General features: G+C 31.6%; 4 long non-coding RNA genes across 5 annotated transcripts in view; all 4 read right to left on the minus strand.

Moving 5' to 3' along the window:
- The window catches only part of LOC109154476, a 58,972-nt gene that overhangs the window by 24,202 nt on the left and 16,301 nt on the right, over positions 1 to 18,469 (minus strand). The window lies entirely within an intron of this gene.
- Positions 3,742 to 4,151, minus strand: LOC109154488. The gene is made up of 2 exons (XR_002049720.1): positions 4,030 to 4,151; positions 3,742 to 3,974 (listed from the first exon to the last, which is right to left on the minus strand). It is a non-coding gene; the product is annotated as an uncharacterized LOC109154488 (long non-coding RNA).
- On the minus strand, positions 5,992 to 9,677 carry LOC109154480. Its single transcript, XR_002049713.1, has 2 exons — positions 9,603 to 9,677; positions 5,992 to 6,028 (listed from the first exon to the last, which is right to left on the minus strand). It is a non-coding gene; the product is annotated as an uncharacterized LOC109154480 (long non-coding RNA).
- Positions 6,133 to 7,626, minus strand: LOC109154479. The gene is made up of 2 exons (XR_002049712.1): positions 7,410 to 7,626; positions 6,133 to 6,561 (listed from the first exon to the last, which is right to left on the minus strand). It is a non-coding gene; the product is annotated as an uncharacterized LOC109154479 (long non-coding RNA).

Consider the following 18,469-nt stretch of genomic DNA (forward strand, 5'->3'; position numbering starts at 1 on the left):
AAAATAGAAAACATGTGTATGTATCCCGTATTAAAATAGAAAACATGTGTATGTATCTTGTGTTATGCATTTTTGTACATCATGTTATGCAATTTTGTACATTAAGCGTAAGGATTCTGTACTTGAAATTGAATAGTAGTTGTATAACACAAAATATATTGTGTGTCTTATTTTACAAATTTATGTCTTGTATTATGAAATTATGTGCCTAAAGGATATAAATTATTTACATAAATTAGATATGAGAATAAGTAAAATAGAAAACATGTGTATGTATTTCATCTCGTGTTATGCATTTTTGTACATTTTGTTATGCAATTCTGTACATGAAATTGATTAGTAGTTGTATAATACAAAATATATTGTGTGTCTTATTTTACGAATTTATGTCTTGTATTATGAAATTATGTGCCTATATGGAATAAATTATTTACATAAATCAGATTTAAGAATAAGTAAAATAAAAAGCATGTGTACGTATCTCGTGTTATGCAATTCTGTACATTAAGCGTAAGGATTTTGTACCTAAAATAAATTAAAATTTGTGTTAAAACATGAGAAACGAAAAGTTTCGGAGTCTGTAAAAGCTTAAACATCAAACGACGTCGTTGTAAAAATGAAATGACAATCAACTTTAATATGTTTTGTCCCTTCATGGAAAATCAGATTGTTCGTAACAGTAACTTGACCTCCACACCAATCTCTTTTAGAATATTGTGCACCCAAATTATTACATGAGCTGGACTCTGCACTTGACTGATTCCGATGCTTGAAGATATAAGAGTTGTTATGAAGTGCAGAAATGTCGCAAAATGGTGCAGAAACTACTTGATTTTCATTATGAAGAAGTTGAATGAAATTAATAATGAGAGAACTCGATAGAGTGTGGATTTCAATAGAGGCAATGTTTATGAGATAAAGAGGGGTATATAACAATTTATAGTAAAATTACAAGCTAGGAGTTGTTCATACAAATCTTGAAATTTAATTAACATCCCTAGTCTCCAACTCTCTATGCACTGTGCGCTATACTTGACAGTTGAAACATGACGAGTATATAAATCAATGTCACTCCAAAGAGGTATATAAAATTATATTTGCACACACACACACACGCATATGCGCGCGCACACACACACACATATATATATATATACTTTTTTTTTAAATCTATAAAAAATTTAAATTGATATATCAAATTAATGCTATATTTGAATAAAAGTTTACATGGAAAATCTTGTCATCGTCAACAATTGATAAGTAAGATTTTATTCAATTTTTGAATCGTATTTGATCTTTTTCTAAATTATTATTAAGTTTTTTTTTTTTTTTTTTGAATGCTACTAGCTCTATTACATTGTAGTATCGAACTTACAACCTTCCAAATGGAAGTCCAATCCGGATACCATTAGACCACATAGTCCTGGTCTAATGGTACGTGCTTGAATTTTACATAGTGATGGTATAATTCAAAAAAGAAAAGGTAAAGGTAATAAGAAATTATAAAAATACAACATGAAAACTCAAAAAGTACGAAAAAAAAAAAGTTAAAAACCACTACAATACTAATAAATTATTTTTAAGGACTAATGTTTAAAAATAAGTTAAAGAAAAGTATAAAGATTTAAAAAGAAAGTGTGAATATGTACTATACTATATACTAATAAGAGTAAAAAAAAAAATTAGGCTTATAATGAATAAAAAAAATGTCTGTCAAATTATTAAATCAAATGAATAGTTCAAATTGTTCAAATTTTAATTTTTCATTGAAATTTCTAAATTTATCCTTAATTATATGATTATCCGTTAAAAAACAACACATCATTTTAGGAGTTTTTGAAAAAACAATTATTATAAATATTGTTAAAGTTATGGTGCACAGATAGCCTGCTAACCCTCGGCTTATTGGACAAAGTTGAACCTTAAACATGAGAGGGTTCCATAGTTGTAAACCTGAGAAGAAAAAATAATTTTTATTCAATTGTATGACTTCAAAATAAGAATTTAACAATTGAAAACAAAAGCCTAAGGGACCTTTTTATTGGTAGGTTCACCACTCAAGTATGGGTATGAAAGTGATTATTATTGTTTGGTTGACTGATTTCTAAAACACTACTATGGATTTAAAATACCCCATTAGTAGAAAAACATATCCTCTTATTTTATAAGGGTTTAATCCCATTATTATTCATTCTTAGCCTGATCGTTCCCATTCCACTCTACTACCAAACATACAAAATATTTTCACCAAAACCCATTATCAATACTAAGTATTTGACCATTCTGATTCCGATACTCATGTGCGAACCAAACACACCCTTTAAAAACTTGAATTAAATGCTGCCTAACTCTCCCCTCCTCCTTTATCCGGGCTTGGGACCGGCTGCTTTCACAGGCGGAGTTAAAAAGCAAAACCAAATTAACACTAAAAAAAACAGAACTAATCAGCATGCATCTCCAACTTATACAAAATAGTACTAACATAAAATAATGTAAACCTTACCAAATTCAACATTCATCAATTATAACTTACCGAGCGAAAAAACATTTAACAATTGAAAACAAAAGCCTAAGGGACCTTTTCATCTTTACGTATATAATAAATTGATGTTGTTTAAAAGCTCGCTTCAATTTTTTTTATTTTTTTATTTTTTATTTGAAAAGTAACAACAGTAAAATATTTTTTAAATATTTACTTCTTAAGAACAATCAGAATCGTGTATGGATAAACATAAAGACACTATAAAAGTTGAAAACAAAAGGTGAAGGTATTATATATTAATAATAAAACTGAATAAGATCCAAAGAGTAAAAAAAAAACGTTTTAGTAAACTATGGCGGTCACCGATAAATCTAGATTCTAAATAGGAAAATATTTATTTATCCAGAAGGGCCACAATCAACAACTAAAGCACTCAAATAAGCTGTAATGAAAGTAACCTATGTGTGTGACATGTCATTTAACACTAAAACAAAAAGATCTTCCACTATTGCTAAACGTGAAATTTAGACAAATATTCACATACAAGTCTGCAAGATAACACAAATTATGAACCAATATAAATAGGTATCTTTTTTGCTATTTTCAACTTCACAAAAGAGTAACAGAGTGCAAGACTAAGCATGAAAAACATATTTACCAATAAAAAGTTCATAAATGATTTCCGATTCCCATATAAATATCAAACAAAATGGTGATAACTGACGAGCAAACATTTATACAATCTTATTTCATCATGTGAGCAAAACTACAAAAGCTTAAAAGAGCAGCTTAGCACCAGAAGCAGAGTTGTGAACAAAAACAAAAGCTTAAAAGAGCAGCTTAGCACCAGAAGCAGAGTTGTGAACAAAAATAGCAATCATCACATCGCTCTTTCATGAACCACCCAAAATGAATATTCAATGAAGATTTAACTACTTGGTGCATTACCCCAAATCAATGAAGTTTTTCTAAAACTCCAAAAAACATCTTAACAATGAGATATCATCAAAGTTGCGCTATCTTTAAACTTCAAAGATCAGCAAAAGAAGCCTTCACAAAAGAGAGATCATCCTTCTAAAAGCAGTCCAAGTAGGAGGGTAAGAACAAAACCCACTTCTAGTACTTCAAGTCTTTAAGAGCATCTTCACAAGGAGAAATCATAAACAACTTAAACATTGTTGACAGGCAATCATCAATTGAATAAAGTCATCAGGGAAGGCAGTCTTCACAAAGGCGAAACTTTTCTCTAGAAAGCAGTCTTCACAAAGGCGAAACTTTTCTCTAGAAAGCAGTCTTCAAATAGGAGGGCAGAGAACAAGTGAAAAAAACCACAGAAGTGCCAACATGCTGAACAAAAAACCACTGCTAAGTAAAGAACTTAATCAGCACACACAACAATCCATAGTCAGCCGTAAAGGAAAGGTTCCCCCATCAACTCAAATGGCACAGAGTACTTAATTCAGATGCCAGAAAGAATATCCACTGCTAAATCCTGCATTTTTTTTCCCAAAGTGCAAGGACAAATCTCACAGATCAATTAAGAATACTCAAATGGTTGGAAAGAAAGAATATCCGTTGCTAACTCCAGCAAATCTACCACAAGTATTGAGGTAAAAGGGCACATACATGCTCCCAATAACAAGCTTCTATACATAGTACAAGCAAGAGGACGCGTTAATCAACAGTACCTATTAAACACCCAGTAGTTGAATTAGTTACTCTGTATATGAATTGTCTCCAGACATTGTAAGTGGCAAATTAATCATGAGACTCAATGAAACAAGGGTTGGCAATCAAAGGAAAATTTTACCTCAATAACATGCATAGTAGAAATTAATTATTGGAATCTAGCAACCGGTAGGTCATAAATCAAATCGGACATCTCCAGAGTCAGGCGGCAGATTACCAAAGACGTCTCAAATGAAACCAGAATTTTAGCATCCATAGACATCAATAACATGGCAATAAAATAAAATCACAATACTTAGCATCCAATGTGAATAGATTCCTGGAAGGTGATTATGTCAAATTTACTCTTTGTTAGAACTTAGAAGTTCCTTGCTGAGTAGCACACAATAGAAACAGGGAAATGCCTAACAGGAAAGGGCTCCTCCATGGATTCAGATACTGAAAAGAAAGGACATCCAATCAACCAATTTAGATGCTAGAACTAAAGATTCATCTCCATGTTCTTCCCAAATTGCAACTGAAAAAGTTGTTTATCAGCTCATATTACAACCCCATTGTCAAAGAAAACCGTAACAGGAAAGGTTCCTTCAACTCAGATAGGATGGATGCATAGAAATAAACAACTGGACTCTAGCACCAAGTAGGTCAAACTCAAATAGGACATCCATTGTTCCTTCAGGAGGCCATTACCAAAGGATGTCTCAAACCAGACTAAAGTTTAGGAGCCATAAACCTCAATAACATGGCAATAAAATAAAATCACAAAACTATGAAGTAGTTATATTCCTGGAAGTAGGATATGTCAAACCTATACTTCACTGGAAGTTCCTTGCTCAATACCCTAGACCACACAATAGAAAAAGGAAACCATCAATAAAAACCAAGAATTAAGACTTCAAATTTTCCTTACTCTTGAAAGCCCTCATCCATCATGTACTCCAAGCTAGAGCAAACCTAGAAGCATGCAAAGAACTGAGAATCCTATATAATATTAAATTCATATATATGTAATTATAGAAAAGCGCCTATTAGTGGGGTGGCGAAACAAGAAAAATGTTCACATAAAAAAAGGGAGAAATTTTAGGGAACTGAAAACATCCAAAAATTCAACAATGCAAGCATGAAAGAGAACATAGAGTATTAACCAAACTTATCGGATAAATATTTTTCCAGATAGAATGTTGTAATGATGATCATTAGAAGACTATCATGGCTGATCTCAGTGGCACCCTCTGGGCTCTAGCTCATATCCCTAGGTAAGACCTCTTGCTAACCTATGAGCCACAATATTACAAAATTCATCAAAATTGGGGAGAATGAGGAAGAATGAGAGCATTGAAAAATCAGTAAAGAAGCTTGACAAAGACTTCCAAACCGAACAAGTCAATAACCCCTGGCAATTAATTGTGCACCCTCCAAGCTGAACTAGACCACGAAAGAACATAAAGAGAGAAAAGAACCTGATCATTAATCATTAATCATGAATATGGTAAAAGAAAAAATATTTAAATACAAATGAACTGATTATTTGATTGATAAGAAATATTTAAATACAAATTTAATATTATATAGGATTCTCAATCCTATATAATGAAGAATAGGACCAAGCTTGTCAAGCCAATCCATATAGTCCAACTTGAAAGCTAGCTGCTGAAACTGAACCCGTGATCTGAACTACATCAAGTCATGACAGACAAAGCAACAATACATAATAGGAAAGAGAAATTGAAAGCCATCGGTAAAAATAAATTCAAAGTTGAGAATAGGATAACTGAACAAGTAGTGATCAAACCGATCTATTCGCACAACTAAAACATATCCAGAGCCCTGAACTTGATACCAAATCCACGATCTGAGCTAACATCAACATTACAAGACATACATACAGAGCATAAGTAACTGGAAATTGGCATCTTCAGCAACCGATCAAGACATATACCAAAATTTATAGAGAACCAAGCTTAAGATAACCAAACACGTATTATCAAATTGATCCATGTCAGTCAACCAAAACACATCCAAAAGCAGCAGCAGAAATCGAATCAACAATCCGAAGTACATCAAGTCATGACAGACATACCAACGATAAATAATCGGAAAAACAAATATTAAGCAATAGATCAATATGATAACTTATCGTATCATTCAAACCGATCAATAACGTTCGTTAGACCTCTTGCTAACCTGTGAACCACAATATTGCAAAATTCATCAAAGTGGGGAAGAACTATGAGAAGCATTGAAAATCCAGATAAGTTTGAGAAAATGCTTCCAAACCAAATAGGTCAATGACCCCCTGCTGCAGTCCATTGTGCACGCCCCAAGTTGAACTACACCTCAAAAGAACATCGAGCCCGAGCATTAATATGGCCAAAGGTACAAATATTTAACTGATTACTTGATGAATGAGAGATAACCGGGCATTGATGCATCAAACTGAACTTTGGACAAACAAGGCACGCCACTAATGATCATCAAATGACTGAATGCGGACTGGCTCTATATGTTGCCTCTAGGAATTAAGTTAATCAGCCACACAATCTTGGATTAAACCTAAAAAGGACATCAAGCGCAAAGAAACCCCGAAAAATTAAGAGTAAACAAACAATGATATATCCACTAGTGAAGGAGAAAGGGAAAAGGCCCCCCAAAATAATAATAATACAATACAATAATAATAATAATAATAATAATAATAATAATAATAATAATAATAATAATAATAATAATATAATAATAATAATAATAATAATAAAAACCACAACCAAACCAAAATTTTCACAAATCGGAGATGTCCAGATCTGACCACACAATACATCTAGACCTGCAATTATGCAGAACAATAAATAGAAATGTGATTTTACTAAATTAATACATAGTAAAAGAGTGGATAAAATTTTGGAAATCACTACCAAAAATTCATGGACAAAATTTTAGAAGGAATAGAACCAAGCTTGATAAAACCACTAATGATCATCACAGGGCTGCTCTACATGGAATCTCTTAGCATTGGATTAATGAACTACCCACAAAATTAAATTAAATCTAATAAAATATTAAATGTATCTAATAGTGAAGGGAAATCCGAAAGCTTGCCAAACCGATCCACATCATAAGCAACAAATCAGTATAAACGCAAACTTTCAAAAAAATCAGGCATATGATAACTTATCGTATCAATCAAACCGATCAATTACATTCGTTAGACCTCTTGCTAACCTGTGAGCAACAATATTACAAAATTCATCAAAGTTGGGAAGAACTATAAGTAGCATTGAAAATCCAAATAAGTTTGACAAAACACTTCCAAACCAAATAGGTCAATGACCCCTTGCTGCAGTCCATTGTGCACCCCCCAAGTTGAACTACACCTCAAAAGAACATCAAGCCAGAAACGAGCCCGAGCATTAAAATGACCAAAGGTACAAATATTTAACTGATTATTTGATGAAGGAGAGATAATTAGATAAATGTGTCTACTAGTGAAGGGAAATCCAAAAGCTTGCCAAACCGATCCACATCATTCAACCAAGCATGCTGATGAGTGATGAAGGAATAAAACCAAGCTTGTCAAACCAATCCACATTGTTCAACACGTAAGCTTCAGCTGAAACCAAATCCGTGATCCAAATTACATCAAGACATGACAGACAAACCAACAATACATAATCGGAAAGAGAAATTGAAAGCCACCGATCAATAAGAACTCAATTTCCAGAAATCCAAGAATAGGATAATTGACGCTTAATGATCAAACTGATCTATTTGCTCAACTAGAACAGATCCAGAGCATTGAACTTGATATCAAATCCATGATATGAGCTACATCAACATGTCAAGACATACAGACGAGCATAAGTAACTGGAAATAGACATCCTCAGTAACCGATCAAGACATACCAAAATTTATAGAGAACTGAGCATAAGATAACCAAACAAGTATTACCAATTTGATCCATGTCGTTCAACCAAAAGGCATCCAAAAGCAGCAGCTGAATTCGAATCCACGATTGAAACTACATCAAGTCATGACAGACATACAAACAATAAATAATCGGAAACAGAAATCTTAAGCAACCGATCAATATAAATGCAAACTTTCAAGAAAATCAAGCATAGGATAAATGTATCTTATCAATCAAACCACTCTATGTCATTCGTTAGACCTCTTGCTAACCTGTGAGCCTCATATTACAAAATTCATCAACTTTGGGAAGAATTATGAGAATGAGAGCATTGAAGAATTAGAAAAGTTTGGCTAAACACTTCTAAACAAAATAGTTCAATGACCCCTGCTGCACCTGCAGTCCATTGTGCACCCCCCAAGTTGAACTACACCTCAAAAGATCATCAACATAGTGGAAAATGGATATCACAACAATTCATATACAAACCAAAATTTCCAGAAGATCAAGCTTAAAATAGACAAAATAAACTAATCAAACCGATCTACGTTGTTCAACCAGGACAAGAATCCAAGACTTTGCAGGTGACATCAAAGCCATGATCTGAATTACATCAAGCCAAGACAGAACAATAAGTAACTGGATGGGGAAATCTTTAGGAACAGATCAATTAGAAAACCAAACTACTTAATCAAACCCATCCATGCCATTCAACAAGTAACCCAAAACCTTGTAGATGAAATTGAATCCAAGACCTGAACTACACCATCAAAGCCAAGACAGGCAGACCAACAATAAATACTCAGAAACCCAAGTGACAATTGACAAGGATATGAAATTTCAAGAAAACCAAGCTTAGGATAACTGAGTGTGTATTGATCAAACCATTCTGTTTCATTGCAGATGGTATCAAATCCACAATCTAATCTGCATCAACAAAAAAAGATTTACAAACATAATCCATGATTAACAAACAATAACTTCAATTGATGACAGACCTATAAAGAATAATAATGTGCAAACGGAGTAAAATTAAACAGAAATTTTCAAGAAAATCAAGCATAGGATAGCTGAAAAGAGCATTGATAAAACCAATTTCAGCCCGAATGAATCCAAAACCTTGCAGTTCACATCCAATCCACAATCTGAGCTACATCAACTAGACAAGACATATAGACGAACATAGATGATAGGAGAAATCTTTGCACCTCATCAAGATGAACCAAAATATCTAGAAAATCAAGCACAGGGTAACCAAATACGAATTAATCAAACCAACTCCATGTTCAACCCAAAGAAATCCAAAAGCTTGGTGCTGAGATCAAATCCACAATCCAAACTAAACCAAGTCATGAAAGACATACGAACAATAAATAATCCAAATCAGATGTTTAGCAACTGATCAATATATATATATGAGAAGTTCCAGAAAACCAAGCATAGGATAACTGAAGGCGTACAAATCAAACCAATATATTTGTTAAACTTGAACACGGCCAAAATCTTTCAGTTGAGATCAAATCCACGATCTGAGCTACATCAACATAACAAGACATACAGACGAACATGAGTAACTGGAAATAGACATCTTTGGCAACCGATCAAGACGACTGAAACCAAAATTTACAGAAAATCAAGCATTGGTTAACCAAACACGTATTGTCAAACGGATCCATGCCTCTCAACCAAAAGAAATACGAAAGCTCGCCGCTGAAATCGAATGCACAATCCGAATCACATCAATTCATGACACAGACATACCAACAATAACTAATCAAAAAGAGACATCTTAAGCAACCAATCAATATAAACGCTAAATTTCCAGAAAATCAAGCTGAACGCGTATTGAGCAAACCGATCTATTTCGTTCAACTAGAACAAATCCGAATCCCTGTTACTTGACATGAAATCCACGATCTGAGCAACATCAACATGAAAGGCATACAGACGAACATGAGTAATTGGAAATAGACATGTTTGGCATCCGATAAACACAGAAACCAAATTTCCAGCAAATCAAGCATAGGATAACTAAACACTAATTAATCAAACCAATCCATGACTCTGAATCTGAAATAGCTATCCGAAACCTTCTAGAATAAGAAAGAGGCTTGAGACATTGCGAATCAGATATTCAGATTAGAACGCGATCGAAGAAGACAGTTAAGGACGGGTATTTATATGTCTGAGAGGCCTTTGAGATGAAGCAAACGTGACAATCACGCGGTACTGACATGTGGGTTATGCGGTCAACAAAAGACTAATTCTATTGGGAAAAGAAACTTATTATATATTTATCGTCGTCCTTATTATAATAGGATAGGAAAAATGGTAATATTATATTTAAATTATAGACTCATCGATCAATTATTATTCTATATAAAAAAAAAATTCCTTAATTAGTTAAAAATGACAGTTTTAAAACATTACTTGATTTTATTATTATTATTAACAATTTATTTTAAATTTTTAAATTATTAAAAAACATATTAATCATTTCATATAATTTTTACAAATTCTCTCTAATTTTTACATATAAACCACCATATCCTTTTCATAATAATTTAAAAAAAAAAAAAAAAAAAAACTAAACCACTATAAATTTATTTTTTATTTGCACCATTTACTCTCAATATTTTAGCATATTAAGAATACCAACTAATTTCAAATTCATGCTTGATCATTTCTTTGTGTATGCAATTTGCAATTTTCAGGTTATGTCATTATATCTCGTATATTTTTTTTCTCATTATTTGATCATTTAAAGACCAATAAATATAATTATCTCATCCATCCAATTTTCACTAAATCTAAAACTTACATCATGATATGGTAAAAAAAATGATTGCATCCTCCAAAGAAATTAAATACAATAATACATACAAATTAAATACTAAGGAAAATTGTAGTTTTTTATGCCCCTTCATAATATGCCAATTATCAATGTCGCTCCTGAATTATTAGTGGTGTAAATGTTGCCCATCAATTTTTAAAACGGTACATATATTGTCCCTCCTGTACCGTACAAGAGAAAAATTGAGGGGCAACATTTACACTACAGATGGACAATATATGTACCGTTTTTTAACATTGATGGACAACATTTACACCACTAATAATTTAGAAGTGACATTGATAATTGCATATTATGAAGGGGTATAAATTACAATTTTCCCTAAATACTATTTAGACTAAATATAATTACATAGCATATTAAAATCACTAAATTGCATATATTACCTATTAAGGTATGAACTCAATGAGATATCAAAGTGTAATTTACATAAAACAAAAACAAAAAAAATTGTAATAAACTAACATATTAAACTTACAATTCTGTGTATTTTCAATCCTAAGTAATCTCTTGCTTATCATTTTTGCTTAGTTCCTCAATCAATACAATATTTAGCAAAGATTTTGCACAAATGTGTGTGTGGATCATCTCGTCCCAATTATTCACGTGTTTCACCAAGACATCCGCCACCACATTTTATTCCGCAACACATGTTGAATGTTAATCTCTCAATCTCTAGCTTTTCACTGTTTGCAGCTCTCAATGACATTACCCAAAGGACCTAAAGGATGGTGGTTCCCATTGATCCAATTGATAACTTTTTTAGAGTCGCTCTGGACGATCACCTTCCGGAAACCCTTATCCCAAGCCCACTCAACTCTTATTGTATATACTAGTTTTTTACGCTCATTGCGCGATTGGGATAATGTCCAATGTTTTTTTTTTTAAATAAGTATTTTAAAGTATATCAAGGCAAGATTTTATTGGAATTGTTCATACATAGATAATTGAATGTTAAATTTGCGTATTTAAATAGGCAAATCTAAGTTTACAAATGCAAGATAATATAGCCAAGATTGATTATAATTGGAGAAAATTTCAATTTTGGTCACATGACTATAGGGGCTTTGTTAATTTCAGCACCTAACTTTCAAAAGTGTCAATTTAGTACCTTGAGTATGTAATTTTTGTCAATTTTGGTCACTCTGACCAAATTTCCGGCCAAATTTGGCCGGAAAAATTTAATCCAACATTTAGTCTATAATCTGAGGGGCAAAATGGTCTTTTGATCCTTTCTCCTAATTGTTGTTGACCCGGTTCAGCTTGAAAAAGAAGAAGAGCTGCATGACGGAAGGCGCAACGTCGACGCCGATTAGAAATCCTCCTCCCTTCGCTCGCTGTTCGTGAAGAAGAAGCGCAACGACGAGGAAAAGAGTGGCACGCCGCACTCAACAACCTTGAATTCCACGTTCGGTAAGAGCTGGAGCAATTTCGGCGGCGGCGACGGCAGAGGTTCAAGCATTTTCCGAAACTTAATATCTTGCGGCACCGTGGATACTAATGATTCGCTGTTTTGCCGATGCAGCGCCGCCAGCCGCCGTCCTCCGGTAGTCCGTTGTTGGATAATGACGCCAAAACCTCAGCGGAAATATGTAAGCCAGAGAAGCTAAAGTCGAACCTGGTCAACAACAATTAGGAGAAAGGATCAAAAAACCATTTTGCCCCACAGATTACAGACCAAATGTTGGATTAAATTTTTCCGGTCAAATTTGGCCGGCAATGTGGTCGGAGTGACCAGAATTGACAAAAATTACATACTCAAGGTACTAAATTGACACTTTTGAAAGTTAGGTGCTGAAATTAACAAAGTCTCTATAGTCATGTGACCAAAATTGAAATAATTGTATAGGTATGATTGAAACCAAATACAGGACATAAAAGAGAGTAAACAAAAATTAGGGCATAAAATATTAAATATATACTATTATTGAAGAGCTAACTGCTGATTGCCAAACAAGGAAATTGCGAGATAGTTTCCCACTTCAATTTTATTGTGTGATTTGAATACTCTTTTTGTCAATAAATCCCCCAAGTAGTTAATATGATTGGCTTAATTATACTTTTTTTATTTTTTATTTTTTAAAAACAATTATTATTATTATTATTATTATTATTATTATTATTATTATTATTATTATTATTATTATTATTATTATTATTATTATTATTATTATTATTATTATTATTATTATTACTAGTAATTCACCCGCGCGATGCACGAGATAAAATTATGTTATTATAAATATAAATAAAAATAGAAAAATTAAAATATTTTAAATTATTTAATATAATAATATTTTGAGCTTCCATTGATCAAGTATTTATTATTTTTATAGAATACAAAATTACAATTAAAATTAAAATTAAAATTTTGTATGGTTAGTATAATCTCTAATTATGTGCATATTCAAATAAACTTAATAGATAGAATTTACATAATTACATTGATTTATGTTTAATTGTATTTTATCTATATTATAATTTTCACAATACGAATAATAACTAAGATAATTACATTTGGAAAACAAATTTCAAATTTTGTATGAGTAAATTTAAACTCTAATTGAACACACTTTTTATATGATTATATAATATATAGCTATTTTATTTTTCAAAAGTACATTTTTTATATGATTATATAATATATAGCTATTTTATTTTTCAAATGTTGTGTTTTTTTTTTTTTTTTTTTAATAAAGGATGTTGTGGCTTTCATTGTAACATTAATTACTTCACAAACCATATAGCTTTATTATTATTATTATTATTATTATTATTATTATTATTATTATTATTATTATTATTATTATTATTATTATTATTATTATTATTATATACCCTTAGGTCATTTTACATGTTAATCTAAACAGCTAATTTTTTCAAATATCTTTTTACCATCCGTTGATATAATTCGCTGGTCAAATTCGCTAATATAATCCACTAACGCTAACCGCTAACCGCTAACTGCTGATTGTCAAACAAGGACATTGCGAGGTAGTTCTCACTTCAATTTGTTGTGTGATTTGAATACTCTCTTTGTCAACAAATCCCCCAAGTAGTTAATATGATTGACTTTATTAATTATATATATTTTTTAATTTTTTCATGGTATTAATAAAATACTTGGTAAATAAATATATAGCATTATTTTGTATTATAACTTTGATATTTAATTAAAAAAATAGTGCACAAAAAAGATAATAGACAATGTAGTGAATATAATCAATTGATGAATTGAATTTGAATGTAAAGAATTTTTACATTGGAGAAATATAAAGATAATACAACTAATAAAATTATTTCTTTTAATTAATTTATTGATAATGAATAATTTTTTAATAAAGACATTGTAGGGACAATGCAGCGAATATAATCAATTGATGAATTTGAATGTAAAGAATTTTTATATTGGAGAAAAATAAATACAATATAACTAATGAAATTATTTCTCTTATTTAATTTATTGATAATGAATAAATTTTTTTTTTTTTTTGAATAAAGACATTGTAGACACATAATTCTAAATTAAAGAGATGCATATGTATTATTTTTTGTTGTAGCTACTAAATTATTATTTTTAATTTAATAAGAGTAAAATAGAGTACTAATTATGCCAACTTTGATTGAGATGTGGTTCGAACCAAAGACCTTTCTTATTGAAATTAATGAGTAAGTTAACGGTGAACTAACAGAAATTAACGGAAAAGATAATATTTAACGGAAAATTTAACGGATAATCATATTCATTAAGGATAAATTAGAAAATCTTAAGGAAAAATTAAAATCTGATCAATATGAGCCATTTATTTGATTAAAAAATTTGACCGCCTTTTTTTCTACCCATTATAGGCCTCTTGGGCTCTTATTAGTATAGTAGATTAAGACTCAAAGAAGCTAAGCAATTTGGGAAAATTTGTAAAATGATCAATTTGAAAATTCAAAATAAATTGTTAACATTAGCAAATTACACTTTTGATCATATGACTATAAGGGGCGTGTTAATTTTGGTACGTGACTTTTAAAACTAACAATTTAGTCCTTTAACTATGTTTTTTTTAGCAGATTTGGTCCTCCCGGCCAAATCACCATTAGAAATTGGCCAGAAATACGTTTTCATTTTAAATTAAATATAGGGGATAAATAGATCATTTTAAGTGTTAAAAATAAGCTGAAAATTGTTGGAATTGTTGCTGGAGTCTATGTGAAGCAAAGAAGAACCCTAATTTCTAAAATCCTCAACATTCTTCTTGGTTCTTCTTCAAATGCCCAACTAGAGCAAAAAAAAAAAAAAAAAAAAAAACAGAGAGGTGTGCAGATGCAATTCTAGAACGGTGTAATGGTTTTTATACAAATTCAAAAATTATTTTATCGATGCTGTAATTGAATAATAAAAAAAAACAATAAAAAACCAAACACTAGAAATTTGCCAATGACAAATCAGAACTGCGAGATGGGTGAAATTTACAAACTGCAAATTGCCAATGAAATTTTCCAAACACTAGATATTTGTATGCATCTTCCCTCAATCTTAGCAGCGTTATACATGCTATGTGTGATGCCCTCTTCCTCATAACTGCTCCGCAATTCTCTTCCGCCATTAATGGCGTAGCTAGCTTGTGGCCGAATAAGCCGCCGCCCAGGGGCGGAGGCACATATATATTGCAGGGGGCACTTGCCCTCCCCCCCCCCCCCCCCCCCCCCCCCAATTTTATTTTATTTTATTAATACTACAATGATTTCTTTTTGGCCCCCTTGTCCCATTCAAATTTTTTTTTTTTTGAAATTGTGATCGGTGGTTTTACGGGCTGAGCTCATGAAGTAAAAGGAAATTGGAATTTGTGCTTGTGCTTGCCATGGGTTACAAAATCTAAGCGAGTGGACAGAAGGGAATTTGTGCTTTCCATGGGTTACACTTGTCAGGGGATGGCACCGTTTTTCTTCATATTACTATGTAAAACTCTGCGTTTCTGTGGCCAGATTCTTTATCTCCTATAATCTAGCTAGTACCAGTATTTGCAATTGTATATGTAATATTTTTTCTTAAGAAAATCATGTCTATTTGCAAAATCTAAGCTAGTACCAGTATTTGGTTGGATGGAAAACATTTTCCATAGAAAATGTTTTCTTAAAAGTGAAGGAAAATGTTGGTTTATGTTGTTTGGTTGGATGGAAAACATTTTCCATTAGAAAATGAATTCCTTAAAGTTGAGGAAAATAAATTCTTTGCAAAGGGGTGAGATTTTGTTTTCCACAAGGATTGGCAAGAAAAAGAACATGAGTGTACTGTTTTACCCTTATGAAAGTTTCTTAATTACATAGGTACCTATTTATTCATTCATCTTTCTAAGGGCATATTGGTATTTATATTATGTATTCCTTATCATTCTAAACCCAACCAAACAATGGAATTCATATTCCCAGTAATTTCTTTTCCACCAACCAAACAATTGAATTAGTTTTCATGGAATTTATTTTTCATGGAATTTCAATTCCATTTCCCTTCAAATATTTTCTAGCGAACCAAACAAATGAAATTACTAATTTAACAGTAATTAATATAATTTCATTATTCAGTTTTAAATCGTGATTGGCCCCCCGCATTCTTTAGTCCTGGTTCCGCCCCTGCCGCCGCCTAAACCCTCTTCCCCTGCCGTGAATCATTCCGGTTTTCCATTCGTCGACGTACTCGTTGCCATTCTTCCACATATACTTCCCTTGGCCGTCCTGTAAATTCCACTTCCAATGCCCTTCATAGTAGTCGCAATTGCTATAGTGTTTCTATCCAAACCCGTGTTTCCGATCTGCAGAGTAACTAGAGGAATTACCCTTGGTTCAATAACTCAGCAGCTCAAAGGCATTCACATTGTTTTTTTTTTTTTTTTTTTTTTTTTTTTTTTTTTTTTTTTTTTTTTTTTTTTTTGAGGCATTCACATTGTTATTAACATATTACGTAAACACGCAACTTCAGGTTTCCTAGTGTTTGATAAAAAAAATCCTAATTTTCTTGTTTGAACCTTGTACTAGACCAGGAGAAGAAGAACCAAGAAGGAGGATGAAGAAGAAGGAAATGACCAATTTGCCCCCAAATTAAAATAATTAAAAGGGATTAAAAGATTTCGACGACATTTGGCCGGTGATTTGACCGGGATGACTAAATCTGCTAAAAAAAGCGTAGTTAAAGGACTAAATTGTTAGTTTTAATTAAAAGTCACGAACCAAAATTAACACGTCCCTTATAGTCATAGGACCAAAAGTATAATTTGCTCTTGTTAACATTAGCAAAATCTATAAGTAATGGATTGAAACCGTCACTTTCAACATAATTACAAGATAACATTTGTATAGAGTAATAATTCATGAACTAATTCTACAATTTAGGTACAATTAACGGACTAAAATCATCATTTTCCCTATTGTAATATTTAATCTTCAACTATAAAAACAATCATTTTTAAGGTTAGATAGTGATATCTTGTGATAAATGTACAAGGACTATTAGCTACTTATACAAGCCGAGTGTAGACCACAACCACAAAGATTTAAATATTCAAACCTAGTAGTTGAGAGTAACTCTCTCAACCAACACTTATTTTCTCTAACACTCCCCTCAAATGGGAGCATATGAAGTCCAACACCTAGCCTGCTCAACCCTTTTGTGAATATGTCAACTAGTTGATCACCCAATCGTTATACTGTGGACCCTAGTCCTATACGACGTTGTTTTGAACATTAATTTTAAATGGCGATCGTTTATTGTTAAGTTCGCGTTACAAAAGTTTTATTTTTTACTGTAAAACATGTATATGTGTCTCGTGTTATATGTTTTTGTACATCATGTTATGAAATTTTGTACATTAAGCATAAGGATTCTGTACCTGAAATTGATTAGTAGTTCTATAACACAAAACATATTGTGTGTCTTATTTTATAAATTTATGTCTTGTATTATGAAATTATGTGCCTATAGGACATAAATTATTTACACAAATCAGATCTGAGAATAAGTGAATTAGAAAACATGTGTATGTATCTCGTGTTATGCATTTCTGGACATCATGTTATTCAATTCTGTAGATTAAGCGTAAGAATTATGTACCTGAAATTGATTAGTAGTTGTATAACACAAAATATATTGTGTGTCTTATTTTACGAATTTATGTCCTGTATTATGAAATCATGTGCATAAAGGATATACATTATTTACATAAATTAGATATGAGAATAAGTAAAATAGAAAACATGTGTATGTATCTCATCTTCTGTTATGCATTTTTGTACATCATGTTATGCAATTCTGTACATGAAATTGATTAGTAGTTGTATAATACAAAACATATTGTGTGTCTTATTTTACGAATTTATGTCTTATTTTATGAAATTATGTGCCTATATGACCTAAATTATTTAATAAATCAGATTTGAGAATAAGTAAAATAAAAAACATGTGTATGTATCTCGTGTTATGCGTTTATGTACATCATGTTATGCAATTATGTACATTAAGCGTAAGGATTCTGTACATAAAATAAATTAAAATTT

Source organism: Ipomoea nil, unplaced genomic scaffold, assembly GCF_001879475.1.
Source record: "Ipomoea nil cultivar Tokyo-kokei standard unplaced genomic scaffold, Asagao_1.1 scaffold2647, whole genome shotgun sequence".
NCBI lineage: Eukaryota > Viridiplantae > Streptophyta > Magnoliopsida > Solanales > Convolvulaceae > Ipomoea > Ipomoea nil.